Source organism: Rhinolophus sinicus, chromosome 8, assembly GCF_057876585.1.
Source record: "Rhinolophus sinicus isolate RSI-liver-muscle chromosome 8, RSI-T2T, whole genome shotgun sequence".
NCBI classification, from domain to species: domain Eukaryota; kingdom Metazoa; phylum Chordata; class Mammalia; order Chiroptera; family Rhinolophidae; genus Rhinolophus; species Rhinolophus sinicus.
The window spans coordinates 39,742,421-39,752,045 of record NC_142508.1 but is presented as its reverse complement, the minus strand read 5'-3'; the positions used below and the strand labels follow the sequence as shown (position 1 = coordinate 39,752,045).

Here is a 9,625-nt window from a genome sequence, read left to right as displayed (position 1 = left end):
TTATTACTGTCATGATTAGCTTTTTCCTTTAAAGAACCCGGTTATAGGTAAGCCAGGCCACACACTGGGAGATTTCAGGAGACAGGGACCTGCCTTGCGGGTCTGAAGGAATGTGGCCCTGTCAGGGGCTATTTCTGAGTGTAGATAATAACCACAGAACCCTGTTCATGTGACTATGTGGCCATCATCTCTGAGGGGGGCTGGCCTGAAGGACCAGAACGCTGTAAGTCTGGGGACATTGTTGTGTCAGTCTGCCTGGGGCTACAGGAGTCCTTGAGTACACAGTCATTTCCCTCAATGAATGCAGCCAGCTGGATCCCAGGTGAAAGGTCCAAAAAGCCACTGCCCGGCTTTCTGAAGGGAGTGGGGGCTAGCAGCCTGGCCTTGAGAGGTATTAGATTTTGCACTTCAGCCAGAGATAAAGGGCAGGCTGAGTGTTGATTAATAAGCCCTGGGTAAAGTCTTGCCAGAGCTGGGGGAGACGGTCAGCATTTTGGGGTGGGAAAGGTACGGTGAAGGGGTTTGCCACCTTGAACTCAAGTGAAGCAGGCCCATGATATATGAGGGCACAGTAGAAACCAGTGGGTCCAACCCCCCTTGGTACAGACAAGGAAACTTGAGTCCCAAAGTCCCACAGCAAATTATCGAAATAGCCAGGAGGGGAGCTGTGAGCTATGCCAGCTAAGGCCCTAGGTAGGGGCGAGGTGTCCAGCCTGGAAGGGAGAAGGGCACAAAGCATCCAGAACAACAAAACCACAAACCTTCACAGCCTAAGAAGGCCATCAACATATATTCCACCTAATATTTTTTCAAAGTACCAATTAAAAATGTTTTTCGATGAAATTCACATAACATAAAAATTAACCATTTCAAAGCATACAATTCATTGGTATTTAGTACATTCACAACGTCATGCAACCATCACCTCTACCTCATTCCAAATAATTTTCCTCACCCCCCCAAAGGAAACCCGGTACCCATTAAGCAGTCACTGACCCTTCCCTTCCCCCAGATCCTGGCAAATACTCATCTTCTTTCTGTCTCTATAAATTTACCTCTTCTGGACATTTCATATAAACGATGGTCTGAATGTTTGTGTGTCCCCCAAAAACTCATATGTTGAAACTTAACCCCCAAGGTGATGCTATGAGGAGGTAAGGCCTTCGGGGGATTATTAGGTGATGAGGGTAGAGCCCTTAAGCGTGGCCTTCATACCCTTATGAAAGAGGCTCCTGACAGATCTCTCACGCCTCCTGCCCCCTGAGGACACAATGAGAAGTCTGCGATGCAGAAGAGGGCCCTCACCTGGTGGCACCCTGACCATGGTGGCACCCTCATCTCCGACTTCCGGCCTCCAGAACTGTGAGCAATCAATTTCTGTTGCTTAGAAGCCCCCAGCCTACGGTATTTTGTTAATGCAGCCTGCCTGAACCAGGACGATGACCTTTTGCATCTGGCTACTTTCACTTAGCAACCCACCCAATATTTTGATTTAATAATAGTAACTAACGTTTATTGAACATTCCCGGGTGCTGCTCCCAGAACTCTACATGTATTAACCTCTTTGAGCCTCTCGATAGCCGGTGAGGGGGTCCTATTATTACCCTCGTTTTACAGTCCAGTGAACAGGTACAGAGAGGTCCACTGACCTGCCCAAGGTTACACAGCTGGTAAGTGGTAGAGCCAGAATTTTTTCTTTCTCTTTTATTTGTATTTGATTTTATTATTTTTTAGCATCTTATTTTTGTACTGTGGTAAAATAAACATAACATGACGTTGGCCATTTTAAGCATTTCAAAGTGTACAATTCAGTGGCATTGAGCATATTCAGTGTTGTGTAACCATCACCACTATCAAGTTCCACGTCTTATTCAGCACCGCAAAAATCAGAGCCAGGATTTGAACCCCCATTTTCTATCTTCAGAGTCCAAGCAACTATTCCTACTTTGCTTCTCAACTGAAGAATTTAGCAAGTAGCTAAGTTGTTGTCCTCTCCTTGGAATGAGGCCTGCAGGCTGATATGTATCTACTGGTTGTTCTCTAAGCCCAGCAAGGGTCTGGGTTCCAGCACCTGTTCTAGAACACTGTGGGATGTTCTCTCTGCCTGGAACCTTCCCTCCAACTCCAGCTCTTTGTCTCCTATGATGATGAGGGGCTGATTTCTAAAGGCAGGGTCTGCCAGAGGATGCAAACACAGAAGAGAACAGACTGACAGGCCAAGACTGGCTTCATACATCGTTTAAGCTCCTGGAGCCAGCTATGCCTGAAGCCAGACAACTTGATGATTTTTTTCATTCAGATGAGCCAATCAATTCCTGACTTTGCTGCCAACAGTTACAGTGCGGACTTCAGCTTCTTGAAACAGAAAGGGGCTGAACTGATGGAGTGGGAGTTAGCCTGGAGATAAGGCACTGGGAAGTAGCTCCAGGAGAGGGCAAATGTGTGAATAAACAACAGTGGGTGGGAACATAGCCCATTTCAGGGGACAGACAGCAGATTATCAAGGTGGCCATAATGAGGAATTTCTGAGGGATCATGGTGCAACCTTCTGGTTGCAAGACAAAGGGCTTACAAGGTCCAACTATGGAGGGCCTAGGCCTTGGAAGGATCCAGAGACTTTGTCCTGGGAGCACTAGGACCCATCCACAGGTTTAAGTAGCAGAGTGACACAATCAAGTTTGGCATCTTTAGAAGAAGCCTCTGCACTCTGACCCATTTGCAGAGGGTGAGTGGCAATTGGTATAGCTTCCCTGGAAAGACATGAGGCAACAGGCATGAACATTAGAACTCCCACGCCCTTTGACACAGCATTTCTTGTTTGTGGGGTTTATTCACACAGAGAAACTCACCAAAGCACTGTTTGTGTTAGCAAAAGACTGGGAGCAAGCTAAGCATTCACCAGGAAGAGACCACTGTTAAAGAACAAAATTCAATCGAGTAAATTTGAAGATCTAATTGGCTTTATGAAGTGATTCATGAAAGGGGCAGCAACCCACCCAGCAGCTAGAAGGGTGCTCTGAGGGGTTGTACAAAATGGGAGGGTGGGGCAAGGGAACTATCAACAAAATAAAAAAAAGGGTTATTTTTAGACCAGGATATATTTTGGGGGCAGGGAGTGACAAGGGTTTTTATCATGCAGATTGTTTCTTTCTTATGGGGGAAGGCATGGGGAGAGGGCCCACAGGACAGGTTGACAGATTACCTCATTGGTGTTAACCAGAAAATTCCAGACTGGTTGATTAAAATAATGTTTCTGGGAGAGATTGAAACAGCAATGAGGCCAGATATTAAATCTAGGTTTGGTATCATGGGCTTTTAGCACAAGTGACGCCATTTTGGTCCTGGGGCCTTCTCTTTAACGCCAGCAAAATAGCTCATGGTCCATCCATGCAGCTTTACAAAAGAATGCGCTAAATCTCTGTGCATTTCGGTGGTGTGCTGGTAAATATTTAACCACTGGTTCTCTGGGGTAGGAAACAGTGGTGACTTGTAGCATTTGCCAATGTCTGTGGTTTAAATACTCTCCCACCCTGTCTGATTTTAAGCCACCAACGTGACACCATTGAATACAAAGTTTGAAAGAGTTATGCAATAGCCCACCACTATGTAGTATTTCTACCATGCAGACACACTAGACATAAATGACCTTTAGAGGAAGTGATAAATTGTGACTACTTATTATCTTTGTGTTTAATATAATTTATTTAATTATAAGTTTATATCATTTACTTTTTAATAATGGCTATGTTTAACAATTGGCTTGCAAAATTCCTGAAAGTTTAGCCATCAGCTCTTCCAGACAGTTACAAGCCGGCTCCAGCACATCACTGAGACATCGCCAAGATAAGAAAGCCAAAGCCAAGTTTGGACAAGGCTCTACAGGATTGTGTTCTCTCTCCCTCTCTCTGTCTCTCCCTCTCTCCCCTCATTCACTCCTCTCCAGCCACACTGCTCTCCTTCCTGGATCTGGCACACTTCAGATTCAATCCTACCTCAGGGCCTTTGCACTTGCTGTTCCCTCTGCTATTTCTACCTTCCCCCCCAAGATAACCACATGACTCACTTCCTTACCTCCTTCAGGTCTTTGCTCTAGTGTCACCTTTTATCAGGGCCTTCTCTGACTAGCCTGTAGAAAAATAGAAACCTGCCTCCCCAACACTCCAGCATTGTTTCATCGATAGCACTTACTGTGCCGTCTGACTTACTATGTAATGTTCAAATGTACTTGTCATTTTATTTATCTACAGTCTGCCCCCCCATTAGAATGCCAGCTCCATGAAGGCGGGGAGTTTTGTCTGTTTTCCTATCTGCTGTGTCCCTAGTGCCTAGAACTGTGCCTGGAGTATAGAAGGTACTCAATAAGTGTGTATTGAACACATGAATACAGACATATCTCACCTTATGGAGCTTCGCAGGTGTCGCCTTTTTTTTTTCTTCTTTTTTTTTTTTCCAATTGAAGGCAAGACCCTCCAAGAGCAAAAGGATTACACCTGGCTTTATTGCGGTTGTCTGGAATCAAACCCACAATATCTCTAAGGTCTGCCTCTATACCTTTAGGTTTAGAAATAAGGTGCAGAATCATGTTAATAACTTGAATCGTATTTTGCCATTTGTGCTTAAATAGGATAGACTACCAAACCGGTGAATCCAGTGCCTCCCAATGGGGGCTCCGGAGGGAGCGGAGAAGAGAAGGCCTTCACTGTACCCCTCTTGCACTTTTAGGAATCTGTGTCATGTGCCTTTCATTACCTATTAACATTTTTTTCAAGTGTTCTATAAAAAATACTGCCTCGAGCTGCCATGGGGGCAGGGACGCAGAGGAAGGTGAGCCTGGGTTGCGAGGAGTCCCAGGCAGTGACCCAGGCACAAACCGGACAGGGCTGCCAAGCCGTCACAGCCTGTTCCAGAAGGTCCCGCCACGGAATGTTCTGCACAAAGCCTTAGAAGGCTCTGGGAAGCGAGGCCTGTCCCTCAGGCCTCTGCAAGCCATCCAGACGGGTCTCCCAGAAAGGCTCCTTGGCCACCTCTGTCCCTCCGTGAAAATATTCCAATAAGATCCAGCCGCCTCCAGCTGTCCACTGGGTCAAAGCTGTTCATCCTTCATATTTCATCTCATGAGGGCGCAACTGAGTCACATCCCATCCTGTTGCCCCCATTCCTCCTTTACTCTCCTCCCTCCTCTTTCACCCCCTCCCTCCTCTCCTCCCTCTTCTGTCCTCTCTTTCCTTCTTCTCCCTCCAGCCCCTCCTTCCAGCCATGCACCACCTCCCCCAGGACCTCTCCAACGCAGCTCTCTCTGCTCCACACCTTTGCCCATGTTATTCTCTCTGCCTGGAACGCCTTCTCCCACCTCTTCATCAGAGTGGTTTATCTGGAGATCTTGGCTTCTATCCTTCATGTAACAAAAATTTGCCAGGCATCAGCTTTTCGTCAGGCACCCTGCCACGGATGAGAGAGCAGGGGCTGAGGGGAGGGCACATCCTAGCTGGGAAGGCAGGAAAATAAAGGAGCCAACAAAAACTGGAAACAAAGGGATTTCTAAAAAGAGTTAAATGCTGCCAAAATCATTGATCTGCAATCTGACTGAGGAGGAGCCCACCTGGTGAGGAACTGAGAAGAGAGAATGAGGCAGAGGGAAGAGCAAGTACAATGGTTCGGAGGTTGGGAATGAGCTTGGAGTTCAGGAATGAGAAAAAAGGGCAGTGCAGCTGATTCGAAGGTGTTGCGTCCTGCACAACACAAGCCGTGGGAAGGCGAGGGAGGTGGTGACGGTTAAACTATAATAAAGAGACAGAGACTCATATACAGTTAAATCACAGAGGACCAAGGGACTCGCAGCCTCAATAGACTGGAGCCCCGAATCGGGTCACTGACAGTGTTTATTGATTACAAACAATGAACATCACATGATTAGAGGCAGGGTCTGTAAAACTCTTACACCAATTCAAAAAAATGATTTCAATACCCAATTATTTGTCCCAAAGCAGCCAAAGCATGTTGTCCCATGATGACTAAGGTGCGGTATGCACCACCCTGGGGGAGAGAGTCTCTCGGGCTGAAACTGTCCCATGAGCTGAGCAGAAAGAGCTTGATCTTAACGCGCTAATGAGCCTCTCTCACAATAAGGTGAGAGGGAGTAGCAGAGGCAAGCAGCAGCTTCCCACAAGAACAAGAGGAAGGAGGGGCAAGGCTCCCTCCTATTATTTCTTATAACAGCTCATTGGGGTCTCAACGGGGTCCCGTCTGGCTTGAGTTGTCCCTCCCGTGAGGAATCTTACTCGTCATTGACCGCAGACCCTTCTCTTGAAGACCAGATGGAGAGACTCGGGATATTATAAACTCAATCCCAGAGAGGCACAGTCCCACAACTTCTTTCCTTAGGGAAAGGTTGGGGGGTACAGACGGCTAGACTGCTATGTGACCACACGAAGAAGTGAGGGAACAGAGCATCAATGCAGCTGAAAAGGTCAGTCTCCATGAGTGTCACAGACTTTGTAAGGAGCTTGGCTTCCCCTCCTCCAGGAATCCCTCCTTGACTGAATCAGGGGCTCCATCTCTACACTGTTCACTCAAAGTGGTCACTCCCTGGTCATTGGCCTATCTCCCCCACTGTCCTGTGAGGGTAGGGCCTGCCACCACTGTGTCCCCAGCACTGTCTAGCACATATCTGGGTACACAACAGGTACTTGATAAAATCCCCTGGCCACCTCAGGAAGGCTCCTTTCCTCTGCCTCCCTCTCTCCCCAGCCTATGCCTCTTCCTGGCCCAGCCCCAGCATTCATGAGCTCCCCACATGGCCACTCACACTGGCTTTGGGCCAGGCTCTTTCATCTCACCCTCAAAGGCCCATCTGGGGAGGATGCCTGCTCCAGCCACCTCTGATGGGCGGCAGGCCTGACGTGAAGGCTCTGAGGTAGTCAGATCAAACAAGGAGACTCGGTCCCAGCATGAGTGCTCAGGGGTGGAGAAGGTGAGGGGCGTGGACCCAGCAAAGGTGCCTATACATTTTCTCATCATCATCATCACACAACTTTCAATTGCTGACTTATTTCATGCCAGGTGCTGGGCTAAATTTTTTACAAGAATGTCATTTATTAATTTGAATTGGTAACGTATGGTCAGGGTACAAAAGGCAGAGGAGCCCTCATGGGAAAAAGTAAGTATCCATCCCTACTTCACAATTTTAAAAGGTTGGAAAAAAGCACCCCTCATATTGGGTGGGAGCAGTTCAAATTTTTAAACAAGGTATATCTGCTGTTCACCCAATTCCCTTTCCTGGAGGCAAGTAAAATTACTAGTTTAACTCGAAATGTTTTGCTCAAAAGCATTTATTGTGCACCTACTATCTGCTAGGCCCTGTTCCATGTGCTGAGGATATAATGGTGAGTAACAGAGGCTAAAGTCCCAGAGTGCATGGAGCTGATATTCTAATGAAGGAGATCAATGATAAACAGAGAGATAAGGAGAATATGGAGTGTGTGAAATGGAAAGTTCTATGGAGAAAAATAAAGTCCGAGGTGGGAGATCGGGGCTGGTGAGTCAGTTTTTTGATAAAGAGGTCAGAGAAGACCAAACAGCAGGTTTGGGTGCTGATAGGAATGGCCTAGTTTCCTAGATTCTAGAAGAAAAGCAGAGGAGAAGGAGGGGAGAATGGCTGGAATGTTGTCCTTGCCGGGCTCAAGAACATAGCCAGTCACTAGTATGAAGGGTGCGTTTTCCAAAGATGGCCACAGCAGTCTGTCCCATCCCACAAATTTACAGTTCCTCCCACTGAGTGTGTTTTGTGTGAGGTTATTTTCCCTCCCCTTGCACTGGGACAGAACTTTGTGAGTGCCTGAACCAGTAAAGTCAGGCCCTCCCACTTTCTCTTAAGACACTCACTTTTGGAACTCAGAAGCCATACTGTGAGGAAGCTCAACTAGCCCACAGAGAGACTACATGGAGAGGTCTCAGGAAGGTGCTCTAGACATCAGCTCAGCTGAGGTCCCAGCAACTGCCAGCACCAACTGCCAGACATGACTGAAGACTCTGCCAGCTGATTCTAGCTCCCAGCCATTGCCATCGAGTCCCCCCGGTCTGCAAGTCTTGCCAGCTGAGGTTCCAGACATCAAGGAGCAGAGAAAAGCTGTTTTTGTTGTGTCTTATTCAAATTCCTGACCTATAGAATCCATGAGTATATTACAAGGGTTGTTTAAGACCATTAAGTTTGGGGGTTGTTTGTTACAAAACAACAGATAAATGGTACACCAAGTAGTAGAAGGAAAGGTGGGTAGGTGGGTGATAGGAGTCTGGGGAAGTTTCCTTCTGATGGTTTTTTCTCTCAGTGAAGAAGCAAGGTCCCCACTGAGAGTGAGCAGGAAGGGAGGAGGTGTAGGAGTTTGAGGAGAGAGAAGTTATTTAAAAGTCTAGGAAACAAAGCAAGTATCCATCAATGAATGAATGGATAAAAAAATATGGTATATCCATTCAATGGAATCTTTCCAGCAGCCATCTTTCTGTGCCACCTTTCAGCGTGAATGTCCTGGCTGATTGTCGTGCAGGGCGTCATGCGGGGTCTCAGCTCCCGCTCCCCACATAAGAACGCAGGATGTGGTGAGGCCCAAAAGGAACACCCACGGAGCCATAGATAAGGGAGTCATAACATTATAGTCTTGCTGGCAACTGGAGACACAGGAAGCAAACATCTGCCAGCTCCCCAACAAGGGGTCTTCCTGCACCAGTCTCACTTGAAAGCTGCAATCCATTCTTGCTAGCTCAACCACCATCTTCTTGCTAGCCCCCATTTTCTGCTAGCGTAGCCACGGCAGTTATATTAGTGGCCAATGGCTCACTGGTTACAGCTGACGGCCAACTAGCCACAGCTGATGGCCATCCAATCACAGTTGATGGCCATTTACTACCTGAGCCAGCACCTTTCTATGTGAGGCCGAGAGCCTGGAAACTGCTCTCTGGGGCTCTGTCCCCACACTGATGCTCTCAAAAACTCAAGAACATCAATGCCAAAAAGAGAGGCACATGCCAGCATCTTATTAGGCCATGCTCCAAAGTCATTTTCCAGTTTCTAATCATGATGATAAAGCATGATGCCATTGGTGGATTTGAAATCCTTGAGGATCACAGACCTCGGAAAATTGTGAGAACCTCACAGTCTTGTCCCATTAATTTGGTTTCATGGTAGTGATGACAGCAGCTGGCATCATGGACCAAGAGGAAGAAAGACAAAAACATACAGGAAGGAAAGTTCTGGGATTTTTTCTAGGGACTTTTTAAAAAAGGAATTCTTACATATAAATAAAATGCCTAAATGGAATAAAACATGAAATGAAATTCTGACACATGCTACAACACAGACGAACCTTGAAAACTTTATGCTCAATGAAATCAGCCAGACACGAAAGGACAAATATTGTATGATTCCACTTATGTAAGGTACCTAGAATAGGCAAATTCATAGAGACAGGAAGTAGAATAGAGGTTACCAGGGCCGGAGGGAGTTAGGGTTTAATGGGAACACAGTTTCTGTTGGGGATGAAAAAGCTCTGGCATGGATAGTGGTGATGGTTGCCCAAGACTGTGATTACGCTTAACGCTGTTACCGGCGAGTGGGCTGTTCTCTGCGGGGTGT

At 46.9% G+C, this 9,625-nt stretch overlaps 1 pseudogene; it reads left to right on the top strand.

Moving 5' to 3' along the window:
• Nucleotides 1–1,116: 1,116 nt before the first annotated feature.
• Nucleotides 1,117–9,270, top strand: LOC141567665 (small ribosomal subunit protein uS8 pseudogene; annotated as a pseudogene).
• The last annotated feature ends 355 nt before the right edge of the window (nucleotides 9,271–9,625 follow it).